This window comes from Bos mutus, chromosome 7, assembly GCF_027580195.1.
Source record: "Bos mutus isolate GX-2022 chromosome 7, NWIPB_WYAK_1.1, whole genome shotgun sequence".
NCBI lineage: Eukaryota > Metazoa > Chordata > Mammalia > Artiodactyla > Bovidae > Bos > Bos mutus.
In genome coordinates, this window is record NC_091623.1 from 52,450,429 (window position 1) to 52,466,425 (window position 15,997).

The following is a 15,997-nucleotide window of genomic DNA, read 5'->3' on the forward strand; positions in this document are numbered from 1 at the left end:
TAGAATTTCAATACAGAGTGAGGGGGTGGAGACACAAACATTCAGACCACAGTTGTGAGTATCCAGGGTTTTTTTAAATTAGTATTATTGGCAATTCTCTGGTGGTCCATTGGCTAAGATCCCAATACAGGGGCCCGGTTCAATTCCTTGTCAGGGTACTAGATCCCATGTGCCACAACTAAGACCCACTGCAGCCAAATAAATTAAAAAAAAAAAAACAACTGCTCTGAGACACTGCCTTGACACCTGGGATACCAGGTCTTGTCATCATGGCCACAGTCAGAAAACAGAAAACTCCTAAGCACTCCCAGGGTCCCCAGCTGCCCAGGAAGAACAGGTTGGCAGAGGCCAGATGAGGGGCTTTCCAGCGACAAACACAGACCTCCCTTCCACGCCTCCACTAGGAAGAATATTCAAACATGTCCCTGACTATCTTTCTCAATTAGCCATCACTCTGCTTTCCCCCAGCACTCTCTCCTCTCATAACCCCAGTGTATTTTCTTAAAGGTGTTTATGTTTTTCAGAGCTTATCAGTGTATTTAAGCATCAAATATTGCCTGTCCCCACCTCCTCAATGGAAGGACAACCATTTGTACAGTCCAGAGATCAGTTAGGAATAAGTCTCGGTTGGGGTTGTTGTTGTTGTTCAGTGGCTCAGTCATATCTGACTCTTTGCTACCCCATGAACTGCAGCACGCCAGGCTTCCCTATTCTTCACCATCTCCCAGAGTTTGCTCAAACTCATGTCTATTGAGTCAGTGATGCCATCCAGCTATCTCATCTTCTTCTGCCCCCTACTCCTCCTACCCTCAATGTTTCCCAGCATCAAAGTCTTTACCAATGAGTCGGCTCTTTGCATCAGGTGGTCAAAGTATTGGAGCTTCAACTTCAGCATCAGTCCTTCCAATGAGTATTCAGGACTGATTTTCTTTAGGATGGACTGGTTTGATCTCCTTGCAGCCCAAGGGACTCTCAAAAGTCTTCTCCAACACCACAGTTCAAAAGCATCAATTCTTCTGGGCTGGGTGGTCATAACAATTTCACTCTGTCTGTGTAGTGAAAACACACACCTCAGATCGGGACTAGAACCCATTTTTTAAAAATATATGGATCGTTTTTCAAAGTATTTCTTGAATTTGTTACAATATTGCTTCTATTTTGTTTTGTTTTGTTTTGCTGATAAGCATGTGGGGTCTTAGCTTCCCTACCAGGGATCAAACCCACAACCCCTGCACCAGAAGGTGAAATCTTGACCACTGAACAATGAGGAAAGTCCTTGGCTGTCTTTTTTTAATATTATTTTTATTTATTTGGCTGTACTAGGTCTTAGTTGCAGCACACGGGATCTTCAATCTTCATTGAGGCATGTGGGATTTTTGTTTCGGCAGGTGGGATCTAGTTCCCTGACCAGGGATCAAACCAGGCCCTTGCACTGGGAGCACAGAGTCTCAGCCACTAAACCACCAAGGAAGTCCACCCCACTGTCATAAGGAGACCAAACCAGTCAATCCTAAAGGAAATCAACCCTGAATATTCATTGGAAGGACTGAAGTTGAAGCTGAAGCTTTGGCCACCTGATGTGAAGCGCCAACTCATCAGAAAAGACCCTGATGCTGGGAAAGACTGAAGGCAGAAGGAGATGATGGTTGGATGGTATCACCAACTCAACGGACATGAGTTTGAGCAAACTCATGGGAGATGGTGAAGGAGAGGGAAGTCTGGCGTGCTGCAGCCCACGGGGCTGCAAAAAGTCGGACATGACTGAATGACTGAACAAGAACAACAAATCTATTACAGTGAGCACATAATGAGGCTCGAGGTCCACTGGAAATCTCATCTTCCACCATGTTATATCTAATCACTTCTGAAAAGTTTATGTTGTATCCTCAATGACAACATCACTCTTTTATTTATATTATAATTGTATTTAATTCATTAATTTATGCTCTGGCCGCTGCATGCAGGCTTTCTCTAGTTGCAGTGCACGGGCTTCTTATTCGCGGCTTCTCACTGCAGTGCCCCTCCACACACACACTGCAGAGTATGGGCTCCAGGGCACACAGGCTTGGGAGTTGTGGCATGTGGACTTAGCTGCCCCAAGATACATGGGATCTTCCCAGACCAGGGATCAAATCTGCGTCCCTTGCATTGGCAGGCAGTCTTAAAAACTGGACCAGCAGGGAAATCCTATGTCACACTTTTAAAGGTTGTGCCCCGCCCCCTTCCCTCCTGTCTCAATAGAACAAAAGCAGCCGCAGATATGAGGATGACTGCTATCAGGAAACAAAACAGAAACAAGTGTTGATGGGGACATGGAGAAACTGGAGCTCCTGTGCATTGTTGACAGGAACGTGAAAGAGTATAGCCACTGTGGAAAACTCTACGGAGGTTTCTCAAAAACTTAAAAATGGAATTACCACACAACCTAGCAATTCCAGCCAAAAGAACTGAAAGCAAGGTCTCCAAGAAATATTTGTGCATCCATGTTCACAGCAGTATCGTTCACAATAGCTAACACAAGGAACAAACCAAGGCTTGGAATTACCAAAATGTGTTATATCCCCACCGTGGAATATTATTCAGCCTTTAAAAGGAAGGAAGGATAAAATTAAATAAATAAATAAAAGGAAGGAAGGAGTTCCCTAGTGGTGCGCTGCATAAGAATTCACCTGCCAATGCAGCAAACACAAATTCGATCCACGGTCCAGGAAGATTCCACGTTAGATTCCAGCAGCTAAGCCCATGCGCCACAACCACTGTGCCTGTGTGCCCCACAGCCTGTTCTCCACAGCAAGAGAAGCCACAGCAATGAGAACCCCGAGCACCATAATGAAGAGTCATCCCCACTCACCACAACTAAAGAAAGCCTGTGCAAAGCAAGGAAGACCCTGCACAGCCAAAAATTTAAAAAGTAATTAAAAAGAAGCTATTGTCTAGGGACTCACCTGGCAGTCCAGTGGTTAAGACTCCACGCTTCTCCTGCAGAGGGAGTGGGTTCCTTGGTCGGGGAATTATTAATAAGATCCTGCATGGGGCAAAGAGTGGCAAAAAAAATTTAAAAATAGTAATAATAGATACGTAAAAAGAAAGGAAATTCTGATACATGTTACAACTTGGATGAACCTTGAGGACATTCTGCTAAGTGAAATAAACCACTCACAAAAAGACAAGTACTGTATAATTCTTATAAGCACTTATATCAAGTACTTAGATTAGTCAAAATCATAGAGACAGAAAGTAGAATGATGGTTTCCAGGGGCTGAGGGGAGGTGAACGGGAGAGTTAATAGGTATAGAGCTTCAGATTTACAAGAGTTGTGGGGGTGGGACTTCCCTGGTGGTCCAGTGGTTAGGACTCCGGGCTGCCACTGGAGGGGGTAGTTCAAACCTTGGTCAGGGAACTAAGATCCTGCATACTGCACAGAACAGCCAAAAAGTAGGGGAAAAATGGGGGGTGGGGGTGGGGAAGAGTTGTGGGGATAGATGATATAATGGTTGCAGAGCAATATAAATGTATTTAATGCCACTGATCTGTATGCTTAAAAAATAGCTAAGATGGTACATTTTTGTCATGTATATTTTAACTCAATTTAAAAAAAAAATGGCACATGAGTCTGAACAAAGTCCAGGAGATAGTGAAGGACAGGGAAGCCTGGCATGCTGCAGTCCATGGGGTCGCAGTCCATGGGGACACAATTGAGCGACTGAACAACAACAGCAAAGCAGCCAGACAGGAATGGACATGACTGTATAAATGTAATTTACAAGGGCTGAAATCATAATTCATAAGATTTTTATGTTTCAAGGAATAATCTTTTGTTTTCAACTGCTTAAAAAATATCAAAACTAGATTTCCTTGGTGGTCCTGTGGTTAAGACTGAGCTTCCATTGCAGGGAGCTCAATGATTTGATTCCTGGTGGGGGAACTATGACCGAACGATGCCCCAGGCATTGCCCTACAACCAAAAATAAAAAAGAAAGAAAAACAGAAAAAAGTGTCAAAACCATTCTGAGCCTGAGGGCTGTGCAGAGAAGAGGAGCGGATGTTCTCCCCATCCCCCCTCCGTCCCCCACCCTGCCACTCCCCACCCTGAGCTGGGTTGTGGTTTGGGGACTCAGGTCTAGTTCACCTCTTGCTTTCCTGCACATCTCACGTCTGACTGGGAACAGACGAGGCTGTACAGAAAGCTGCATCGATGAACACATGTGTGCATGAATATGGCAAGAGCACACTCCTGCTTTGCAGCCAGCCAGACTACAGGCAAACCCTGGTGGTGCCTTCTCTTCTTTCCTGAGCAGCCTTAGGAAAACCACTTAACCTGTCTGGGCCTCTGTGTTTTCAACAGCAGATGATCCAGCATGGTGCTATGCAGGACATGCCTCCACTTCTAGGACCTCCCCCGTCCTCCCCGCCTCTGCCCCTGGGAAACCCGGGAGGTCTATAAGAGGGAGCTCGCTCTCTACACTGGCTCACTCCTCACTGCCACCAGGCCAGTGCCTGAGACTGTGCCCCACCACACACACTCTCTCATTCTGGCCTAAATATATTCCAACCTTAGAGATATCTCATGCCCCACACACATTTCTGTTTTCCTGCCAGCCTAGTGCCAAGGAAAAGAAAAAAATCCCACCGGTGGGGAGCAGGGAGGGAAGATGGTGGTGGTGTGCAGGGGAGTGTGAAATGCAGCCTCAAGGGTCCTGGTCTTAATGGGGTGCTGGGAAAGCTGGATGAGGGGGACACCCCACCCTGCACCCTGTTTCTCTCCTGGGCTCTGCCGCTCTGAGTCACCACTCTGGCAGTTGCTGGCCGGGAGCCAGGGCTGGGTGGGATGTGAGGGCGGCAGGCAGGCGGGCAGGGAGGCCTACTTTAGCTTCTGGTTTCTTCTCCACACCCACGAGGGCCCTTGGATCTCAGAACACACACCTGGGCAACACCCAGTAAATTCTGATGCCAGGTCAGGGCTCCCCACGCCTTCTGGCTCCTGGGCTGTGTCTGGGCCATCGCCCACCTCTGGGAACCAGGAAGGAAGAAAAGCTGGCCTGTCTCCACCCACCAGGACCTGGGGAACCGGCACCCCATGGCCTAGGATGACAGTCCCACTCAATCTCTCCCCAAGATGCCAGAACCTGCCAATCACCTCCATCCTCAGAACTCTATACCTGTTTGGGGGAAAAGACACACACACACAGTGATACTTTGCAGGCAGGCATCTATGTAAAGAGGCAGGGCAGTCAAAAGTGGGTGGTGAGCCTGCCCTCCACCCCACACCAACAGGAAGCCACATCTGGGGACATTATTTGTTGCCATGACTGTAGGAGGTAGTGCTCCTCTGGTACCCAGTATAGACAGATAGGATTGGGGCGGGGGGCGGGGGAGGGGGGAGCCTGAAGAAAGAGAACCAGACTTCCTTGACAAACGTGAAGTCATTTTTAGCTTAAGCCATTTGGGGATTTTAGCCTGGCCATAAGGCTTGTCCTTGAACAGGTCTCAGTAATCAATGATCTCAAGGGAAGTGAGGGAATGGAATAACCTAGGAAAAGCAGTCAGGAAACAATTGTTCAGCCATAAAACGCAGTCCTGGTTCCTCCTGAACAATCTGATACAGGTCTTTGAGTTCTGCAGGAACTAAGCCCCCTCCGCCAAGGTGGAGGATACATTGATTTTGTTGACCCTCCTGACTTGAACCAAATAGAGCTTGGACTCTATTTTGTTTAGTCCCTCATTCCTGTCCGACTCCTTGTCACCCCATGGATTGTATGTAGCTCACCAGGCTCCTCTGTCCATGGGGTTTTCAGGCAAGAATACTGGAGTGGGGTGCCATTTTCTTCTCCAGGGATCTTCCCCACCCAATTCTCCTGCATTAGCAGGCAGGTTCTTTAAAACTGAGCCATTTGGGAAGCTTTGGCTGAATTCTATGCTGCGTTCTCCTCTGCTCAAGCCAGCTCCTGAATAAGCATGTATCCTTAGCTTAAAACTTCCCCAATTTTGCTGGTCTTGGAGACACAGCTTTGGGAAAGCTCGCTGGTGTTCTTCAGTTCAGTTCAGTCACTCAGTCCTGTCTGACTCTCTGCGACCCCATGAACCTCAGCATGCCAGGCCTCCCTATCCATCACCAACTCCCGGAGTTTACCCAAACTCATGTCCACTGAGTTGGTGATGCCATCCAACCATCTCATCCTCTGTCGTCCCTTCTCCTCCTGCCCTCAATCTTTTCCAGCATCAAAGTCTTTTCAAATGAGTCAGCTCTCTGCATCAGGTGGCCAAAGTATTGGAATTTCAGCTTCAACATCAGTCCTTCCAATGAACACCCAGGACTGATCTCTTTTAGGATGGACTGGTTGGATCTCCTTGCAGTCCAAGGGACACTCAAGAGTCTTCTCCAACACCATAGTTCAAAAGCCTGGTGTTCTTACTTGCTGCCAAGTATTAAGCCACTACTCCCCCTGATCTTTGACTTGGTTGTGTCTTTCTTTTTTCTAAATATTTGGTTGCCTCACGTCTTAGGACCCTTGCTGCACATGTGAGGTCTTTCATTGCTGCGTACACTTCTCTTGTTGCAACTTCTCTCTAGTTGTGGTGCATGGGCTCCAGAGCGGGGGTGGGTGGTGGGGGTGGGGATTGTTATGGGTTGTGATTCAGACTTAGTTGTCCTGCGGTATGTGGGATCTTATCCCCCCCACCCCTCAGAGATGGAACCTGAATCTCCTGCATTGGAAGGTAGATTCTTAACCACTGGACCACCAGGGAAATTCCTTGGTGGTGTCTGGCTTGATGCCCAACCAAGAAGTGAACCCAGTTTCCAGGTAACACTAGTGGATGGAAGCCAGGACTGCAACTCAGCATTCTAAGATGCACCAGGCAGCGCCCCCATCATTCCCAACAGGGAACGATCCAGCCTCAAAAGTCGAGAGTCAAGAAATTGGCACTTTTTTGCTATCTAGTAGACTACATATTGGAGAAGGCAATGGCACCCCACTCCAGTACTCTTGCCTGGAAACTCCCAGGGACAGAGGAGCCTGGCAGGCTGCAGTCCATGGGGTCGCTAACAGTCGGATATGACTGAGCGACTTTACTTTCACTTTTCACTTTCATGCACTGGAGAAGGAAATGGCAACCCACTCCAGTGTTCTTGCCTGGAGAATCCCAGGGATGGCAGAGCCTGGTGGGCTGCCGTCTATGGGGTTGCACAGACTCGGACACGACTGAAGTGACTTAGCAGCAGCAGCAGCAGCAGACTACATATTAGCTGGCAAGCTATCCAAACTCACTATGCCTCAGTTTCCACAATGTGAAATGAGGATAAGGCAATAAATCTTTGTGATGACGACTCCAGAGGTGAAGTGCCTAAACTAGGAAGCAACAGCTGTTGTGATGACTGTCGTTCTTAAGACCTACAGATCTGGGATTTCCCTGGTGGTTCAGCGGTTAAGAATTCACGTTCCAATGCAGGGGACTCAGGTTCGATCCCTGGTCAGGGCACTAAGACCCCACATACATCGGGGCAACCAAGCCTGTGCACAACTAAAGAGAAGACCACAGGCCACAACTAAAGACACCTGTGCACTGCAGCGAGCAATCCCACATGCTGCAATGAAGATCTCCCATGCTGCAACTAAGACCCAATGCAGCCAAATAAATAAATACTTTTTTTAAAAAAAAGGCAAATGACTATTTAAAAAAAAAACAACCTTACTCTCCAAAGTCTCTCATAGATCCGAGTTCAAATCTGAAATTTGTATAAGTGCTATCACTGCCCATCTCAGAGTCATGGGAGGAGAGACAGGTGAACTGCTGGGGCACACAGCCTCAGTGAATGTGGGGGACACAGGGGGACCGAGTGACTCTCGCTGAGCTCAGAAGTGTCTGAGCCTAGAAGGGACATCAGGGAACAAAAGACCACCTGGCTTCTGGGTACAACAGATGCCATGGCAACGGGGCAGGATGGGCTCTGCTCCAACAGGAGGGAAGGTTTGGGGGAAGAACTGCGCTGGCCTTGAGCACAAAGCAGGGAGCATGCCTGAGAACCCGGCCCATATGATGGGTGGCTGGCAAGAGGGTGGGTCTCACTGAGGATCTTTCCCCAGCTTTCTAGAATGTATTGGTAGCTGCAAGGAGGAAAATGCACCAAGGGCAGGGATACTAGGGTAATTCAGGACAATCAGAGGGAACCTGGGCCATTCAGAGGGTGGGCAGAAACTTTCACAGAGCCGTGTGTGTGTGTGTGTGTGTGTGTGTGTGTGTGTGTGTGTGTAACCTGCTGGGCCCAGAGTGTGTGTGTGTGTGTGTGTGTGTGTGTATAACCTGCTGGGCCCAGAGTGTGTGTGTGTGTGTGTGTATAACCTGCTGGGCCCAGAGTGTGTGTGTGTGTGTGTGTGTGTGTGTGTGTAAACCTGCTGGGCCCAGAGTGTGTGTGTGTGTGTGTGTGTGTGTGTGTGTGTAACCTGCTGGGCCCAGACTCAGCCTCAACTCAGGGTGTTGAAAAGACCCAGCCTGCCCGCCTGTCCACCCAGTCTGACCAGAAACCCAGGTCAAGCTTGGGACATGTGGCCCTGCGGGTGCACCCTGGCTCCAGCCTCCCAGCCTCCAGGGACAGGGCTGGCTTTAGTCACAGTATAACCACTGGGAGATTGGGCAACAAGTATGTCCCACCCACAGATGTCCAGAGAGTCGTGAGAACCGGGACAAGGGAGGGTGGCCGGGGAGACAGAAGAACGCTCAGGCTGAAGACAAATGCGTTAGTGCCTGCTGACTGCAGAGTCCCCAGGGGCCCCCTCTTGCACACTCCCTCCTCCGTGGCCCCATCTCCCAAGCAGCAGCCCTGAGATGCATAGCAGAGCAAGGGAGGGGAAGTACCCTCCCTGGCTAAAAGTAAGGCTTTGGAGATTTTGGGGCAAGCCCCATCTCACAACCTCAGTTTCTCCCTCAGAGGGACTTTCCTGGCAGTCCAGTGGTTAGGGCTCCATGCTCCCACTGCAGGAGGCAAAGATTCCTTTCCTGGTCAGGGAACTAGAATCCCGGAAACCAAAAAAAAAAAAAAAGAACTGGTTTCATCCCCTCCCTTCTCAGAAGGTAACACCTAGTCCCAAACAACAGGAGAGTACTTCTAAAATCCAACATCTGTTTATAAGGTGATGTCCACGGGGCTTCCCTGGTGGCTCAGAAGGTAAAAGAATCTGCCTGCAATGCAGATCCAGGTTTGATCCCTGGGTCAGGAAGATCCCCTGGAGGAGAAAATGGCAACCTACTCCAGTATTCCTGCCTGGAAAATTTCATGGACAGAAGAGCCTGGTGGGCTATATAGTCCATGGAATCCTAGTAAAGAGCCAGACACGACTGAGCGACTAACACTTCATAAAGAGGAGCCAGAAGGCAGCAGGGGATTATCTGAAGGTGGAAGCTGCACACAGCCCTGGGGGGGAAGAGCTCCACTCCCTGCCCCACGTTGAGCTTCCGAGAGGAGCGGCTGCCGGCAGGGTCCCAGCAGTGAGTAATTGCAGGCTTGTTTTGGCCTTCCTGGTGGCCTGAAGCCAGAACAAGGTTCATTCCGGAAGGGCGGGCCACAGCAGGGGAGGGGGGAGGGTAGGAGGGGAAGAGGAGCGGGTAAGAGAGGGGAAGGGAGCTCAGGTAGAAGCTGGTTGGCTGGGGGGTGGGGTGGGAGTGGGGGAGGGGGTTGGGGGTGGGTGGGGGAGGTGGGGGGCACTGGCTGGAGTTCGAGATGCTGGGGCCGAGGGCCAATCTCCTGTGGCCTCCGACACGCAGCTAACAGGGCTGGCAGCCTTTGATGGCCCCTCCTTGTCCGCCCTCACCCTCGGGTCTAAACGGTGAAGCGGTGAGCCATTTCCTGTCCCAGACACCAGCAAGGGCCCCCACCCCCAGCCCGAAGCAGCCTTTCTAGTCTAGCAGTGGTTTGGATTTGCTCAGTTAGTAATAATCATCGAAAACATGAAACAACAAACACCCAAACTCAAACCCAGGGAATTCCCTGGTGGCCCAGTGATTAGGGCTACATGCTTCCATTGCAGGGGGCACGGGTTCCATGCCTGAACCCAGGTCAGGGAATTAAGATTCTCTAAGCTGCAAAATACAGCAAAAACACACACACACACACACACACAAAACACCCAAATACAACTTCATCCTCATCAAACCCCTGGGCCAAGCATGCACAAATTGGCCCCCAGGGATGTTTTCACCAGAAGAAGCAGGAGAAAAGATGGTACAGAATTACCCAGCAAGTGGGTGTGAAAAAGCTGAAGAAGGAAGCTGGTGGGTGAAGCCAGTGGGCGGCAAGCACAGGAGGCCAGGAGAGGAAACACTGCCTGGTGGTGGGCGAGAGACCTGGACGGCGGATCTCACCACCCTGAGCTCTCTTCCTTATCTGTGAACCAGAGATAAGTTGCTGGATATATACAAGAAAAGTCCACCTAACCATCCACTCCATCCTCCAGCCCCAAATCCAGGAGAGAAAGAACAAATGGCTTTGTATTACTAGACATGTTTGCTCCGTGCCTCAACTCCCTCATCCATAAAATGGGGTTAGTGAAAGTGCCGACTTTAATTCTGACCCAAATTTGGGGCAGGGTTTTGTGGTTGTTCATTCGCATCCAGCTCTGTGACCCAAGGACTGTAGCATACCAGACTTCCCTGTCCTTCACTATCTCCCGGAGTTTGTCCAAACTCTTGTCCATTGAGTCAGTGATGCCATCCAACCATCTCATCCTCTGTCGGACCCTCCTCCTCCCGCCAATCCTTCCCAGCATCAGTCTTTTCCACTGAGTCGGCTCTTCACATCAGGTGGCCAAAGTATTGAAGCTTCAGCATCAGTCCTTCCAACGAATATTCAGGTGGCACAGTTTAAGTGAATATGTATACCCAGCAAAGCACCTGGCTGGCAGTTAAGTATCAACATACACTGTCTCTTCGTAAACCAGGGCATATTATCTGGTCTCTAACCAGAAGCCCCTGGGGTTGGATGCAGAGTCTCTGGGGGCCCTTCAGAGGCTCACAGAATCTTCTGAGGATGCATCTCAGGTTAGCTCTGTAAACACAGTGGACTTTGCAGGAAGCCTCAATTAACACAGTGGCTAATTCCCCAACATATCTTCCCAGGGCTCCTAGGAAGAGCACCGTGTTTCCAAGACCCTCGGCTTAGCAAACTGCCACTCTGGCCCCTCAGGACCGCCTGGTGCTCTGGTCCAATGCTTGGGAGAAATCCTAAACTGAGGGAAATCAAGGCCCAGCCCACTTTGGGAATGGCTCAGGGGCTGCAACCTCCAGCTCACCAACAAGGCAGTTAGAACCACGGTTGGCAAATACAGCTGCACTTCGGGATCACCTGGGATGCCTGGGTCCCCCGCGGGGCCAAGTCCAGCCCCAGAGATCTCGGGATTTCTAACCATGCCCCATCCCCTGGGGGGCACAACCCCCAGCCACAGAGGGGAAAAGAAACGCCCAGAGTGACTCCACTGAGGAGGGCAAGGTCTGCATTCGCCTCACCGCTTCCTGATACTTTCACAAACAAGACGAGGAACAAGAGAAAATGCAGTGCATTTGCTGACTTTGTCAATCCCCTTGCCTCGCTCCCCCCTGCAGCCGGGTCTCCAGGGAAGGGTTTAACAGGAAGCGCCTGGCGTCCGGGAGCCACAGAAGACCATTGTTCTCCAGCTGGTCCCCTCCCTCTTGTCCAGGAAGACCCTCTAGGGAGCCCCTTCAAAAGGGCCAGGCGCAGTGTCTCCAGACTGCAGGCCAGCCTGTCGGGAGAGCAAGCACCGGAAAAGGAAACCCACGGGGCGCGGGCTGGGGCACAGCTGTCACCGCAGAGTCTTGGGGGGTTTCCGAGGAAGGGGGGGGCTCAGGCTTACCCGCGCCCCCAGGGGGGACAACCCTCCCCCACAGCCCTCATCTGGAAGGCAGACGGCTTTGATCTCAAGCTTTTAGGTACAACTTAAGCTCCTGTCTCCCTCCACCCATTTCCCCCACCCCCAGCATCTCTGTGTTGTAAAGTTTCACACCCCACCCCTTCTCTGATTTCAGATCTCTCTTCCAGGCACTAGGCTAGGACTTTTTCTGATTAGCAGATTTGGATGGGGGGCCAGGGAGGGGGGGAAGGTTCTGCTTTGGAGGGGCAGTCTGGATTTGGGGGCACAGAAGGAGGCAGAGAGCTGTGAGCAATTCCCTAGGAGACCCTGGGGGGCATGCAGGGTGAGGGCCAGCAGCTGACAACCAGATGTGGGTGGACAGGCTGAGGGGGAAATTAAATGGTGCCAGTCAGGTGGTGGGCGGAGAAGACAGGACCCCAGGGGGCCTCCGGAGAGCTGCCTAGGTATAAAAAGGAGGGTGGCCAGACTGTGAAGCCTGAGATAGCCTCTTAACTGTGAGTCAACAATGTCCTGGGGAGGGGGTGATGATCTGAAGCCAGTGGGGCCAGGAGGCTGGAAGGGAGAAAGAAAAGGGCAGAGAGGCGAGGCGGAATGGGGACCCAGGGGGAATTTCTGCTGGGAGGGACTGCAAGAAAGGGGCAGGCCGAGAGATGCTATTAGGCCTGGACGTGCAAGTGGAGGGCCTTAGTCCCTAGGCTGAACTCCCCTGAACACAAATTTGGGGAGACCTGAAGTTCCCCCAACACAGGTGGGCCGAACACCCCTCTAGGCTGCGCCTCAAAGCAAACAGATATGAAATGACCTAGTGAGTAACCCCGGACACGGATGGGGAAGGCCTGAGCCCCCCTGAACACAAGTGTGTGCATCTGAACTCCACTAGACATTACTGGTGGAGGTGTGTGTGTCCTGGCCTCCCCTGGTCACCACTGTGGGGGTCTGGGCTCCTCTAGGCAAACATGGTGGGGGAGGGTTTCAGTAGCCCCTACGCCGAGGACGAGTAGCTCGAGCCTCAAACTCTGGCAATCCCGTCCCCCTTCAGCTTTCGGTGGCATTTACCTGATTCCGAGCCGACCCCCAGCCCCAGGAGCCCACAGCACGGCCTCCGCCTTCCCGCTCGGCTCCTAAACCCCACCCCTACATCCGCGGGGCACTGGGATAAGGGGGTGGCTAAGCTCCGACCATGTGGGCGGAATCCGGGAGGGACGAGCTTGGGGGAGGGGCGAGCTTGGGGGAGGGGCGAGCTTGGGGGAGGGGCGGAGCCGCCTGAGCCACCGACCGACTCCGGGAGTTCTAGGAAGTAGCTCGGTGCAGCGCGGAGGGGCGGGGCTCAGAGAGAAATGGAAAGCTGCTTAATTTGCATGTTCCGCCCACGTACGTGATCGACACCCGGATAACCCCGCCCTCTACCTTGGCTAAACCACTCACCCCCAGGACCCAGCCTAGGACTCAAAGTTCCAAGGGTAGATCGAGCGCCCGCCCCGAGCCGCTGGCAATCTGGTCAAGGTCTGCGTCTTAACCGCCTAAGGCGGCTGGACCTCGCCCGCGCTCCAGGAACCGGCTAAACCGGTCTGGGAGCCGCTTCTGGCTCTAGTCTTGACCTGTGGACAGGCCCTTTCCCAGCTCAGCGGAGTCCAGAGCTGGGGCTTGTGTTCCTTGGGTCCCACACAGTGGAGGAAGTAGGGGTGGGTGGGGGTGATAGCGAATCTCTAAATGGGGATTGGGGCACCACTAGAGCTATCCCCTACTTGCTCTCCCTCGGGGCAATCCTCTCTGGACATCAGTTTCCCAGTATGTGAAAAGTGGGCATTAAAAGGACTGGCCTTAAAGCAAAGTAGCAAATGCATCATTCATTCACAACAACCACTTAGTAAGCGCCTACTGGGTTCATCTCTGCCCTCATGGAGACCGCAGGCTAGAAGAGGAGACAAAACCAAAAGAAAATGTAACACTGAAACTGTGACAAATACTACGACCGTCATCACCAATACTACTACAAAGTAGCTCGTGATCAGAATGGAAATTAACATAGGGGTCTTAGACCAAAATGGAGGGCAGAAGGGGAAATTCGGTGATGATTTGCTCTTGGGCTAAAATGAGTTAACTAGGTGAACAAGGAGGAGAAGTTGGCCTGGTGGCTTAGTGGGTAAAGAATCTGCCTGCAATGCAGGAGACTGCCTGTAATACAGGAGACCTGGGTTCGATGGCTGCATGGGGAAGTTCTTCTGGACAAGGAAATGGCAAGCCACTCCAGTATTGCCTGGAGAATCCCATGGACAGAGGAGCCCCGCGGGCAGGCTACAGTCCACAGGGTGGCAAAGAGTCAGACACAACTGAGTGACTATAAACCACCATAGGGAAGAGAAAAGAATCTTAGGCGATAACAACATATACAAAGGTCCTGTGGCTGGGAAGGTTGTGGAAATACAAGAAACAAAAAGTAGGTCAGTGTAGCCAGAGAATGACACAAGATTAGCCAGGGATGGGCGGAAATCGAGCAGCATCTTTCAGTCATAGGAGTTTTGTCCTTCTTCGCAAAGCAGAATTTTCCTATTTCTGGGACAGGGGGCAAAGTGATTCAATGTTATTTAAATAACTTAAGGAATCCCTCAGAGTCTCTCCCTTTTCAGCTAGTCTAAGGACCTGCATGCATGCTCAGTTGTGTCAGACTCTTTGCAACCCCCATGGACTGTAGCCTGTGAGGCTCTTCTGTCCATGGAATTTTCCAGGCAAGAATACTGGAGTGGGTTGCCATTTCCTTCTCCAGGGGATCTTCCTGATCCAGAGATCGAACCTCTCATCTCTTACATCTCCTGCATTGACAGGCGGATTCTTACCACTGCCAACGGCCAAGCAGTAGCCTGAGGACAGTCTTCCTTTGGCAACAATGTCTTTAACCTTAATCTTCCTTTGTAACAAAGAAAGCTGTCTGGAACCTCACACTAGCTACTGTTTCAGCAGGGTCTTGTGATATTGTTTCATTTTCATTGTAACTTTTTAAACTGTTACCTTCCATGCATCATGGTGTTGTTTAGTCCTCAATTACAAATTGGCACTTTCCATGGGTGCTTGCCATCTACCTCTACAAGGATTAAGTTGTGTAGTGCTACAGCTGCTGAGGTCCAACACCCCCTGAAGGAGTTCAGGGTGGAGAGCAGAAATGAGGCATTCTGTGCTGGGGGTTGTGGTGGGGGCTGGCAGGACAGGTCTTCAGACAGTTAGATGTTCTCAGGAGCTGATTTTCTGAGCCTAACTCTTGAATCTCCTCATATCGAGAAAAGCACTAAAATGCTTCATGGTGATGACTAGTGGAAGCTTCAGAAGATCAGGAAAAATCTACAAAAAATTGTTTGCTTGATTGCATGTACTCCCCTTTACCAAAATCACATCCATACTGTCCTTTCCACCTACATCTTTGGAATTGTTTCTCAGAGCTATCTGAGATGCTGTCTCCTGGGCTGCAGTTCTCATTTTGCCCCCAAATAAAACTTAACTTGAAACTCTCATGTTTTGCTTTCTTTTTTTTTAAGTCGACAGTCCTTAACTCATGTCTGACTCTAGTGAGTGATTAACAAGTGAGTTAAAAGTTAGAAAAATACATATTACTTAAATAACGATACATTTGTTAAGCAGATGTGACAAAAATCCTGACCCTGAAATTTGGGAAATTCAATTATAAGGGCCATGGGAAGCCAGTGAGTAATGGGATAAAAAGTATTAAGCCTTTAGCACCCCAGACAACCATATTCACTCATTCAGGCCTGGACTAGGCATTTGTGGAACTGACATTTGAATGGGGGCACGGATGCTAACCCCAACATAAACATCCGTAGATGAGCAGTGCTTTAAGGAAGGCTGAGCAGCGGGATACAGGAGCAGAGTAGCACAGTGGGGTGTTATTGTTATTTTGGATCAAGTAGCCAAAGAAGGCTTCCCCAAGGAGGTGACATTACAGCAGAAACCTAAAGAAAGTGAGGATGGACTTGTGCATATCTGGGAGAAGAGCATTGTAGGAATAAGGAACAGCAAGTGCAAAGGCCCTGGGGCTGGAATACACCTGTCCTGTTCTCCAAGCAGAAAGGATGTCAGTGTACTTGAAGCAGAGGAAAGCTGGGGGAGTC

At 50.5% G+C, this 15,997-nt stretch overlaps 1 protein-coding gene across 11 annotated transcripts in view; it reads right to left on the minus strand.

The window, feature by feature from the left end:
* Positions 1–15,997, minus strand: part of IER2 (immediate early response 2) — a 37,810-nt gene that overhangs the window by 14,516 nt on the left and 7,297 nt on the right. For 5 of the 11 annotated variants that reach the window (XM_070373576.1, XM_070373573.1, XM_005900547.3 and 2 more), the window contains exon 2: positions 2,946–3,025. The gene's annotated coding sequence lies outside the window, so the exon portion shown is untranslated. Of the gene's footprint in view, positions 1–838; positions 1,050–2,945; positions 3,026–12,935; positions 13,067–15,997 lie in introns of those variants that run through there. The other 6 variants (XM_070373574.1, XM_070373572.1, XM_070373570.1 and 3 more) reach the window with 3 other exon arrangements.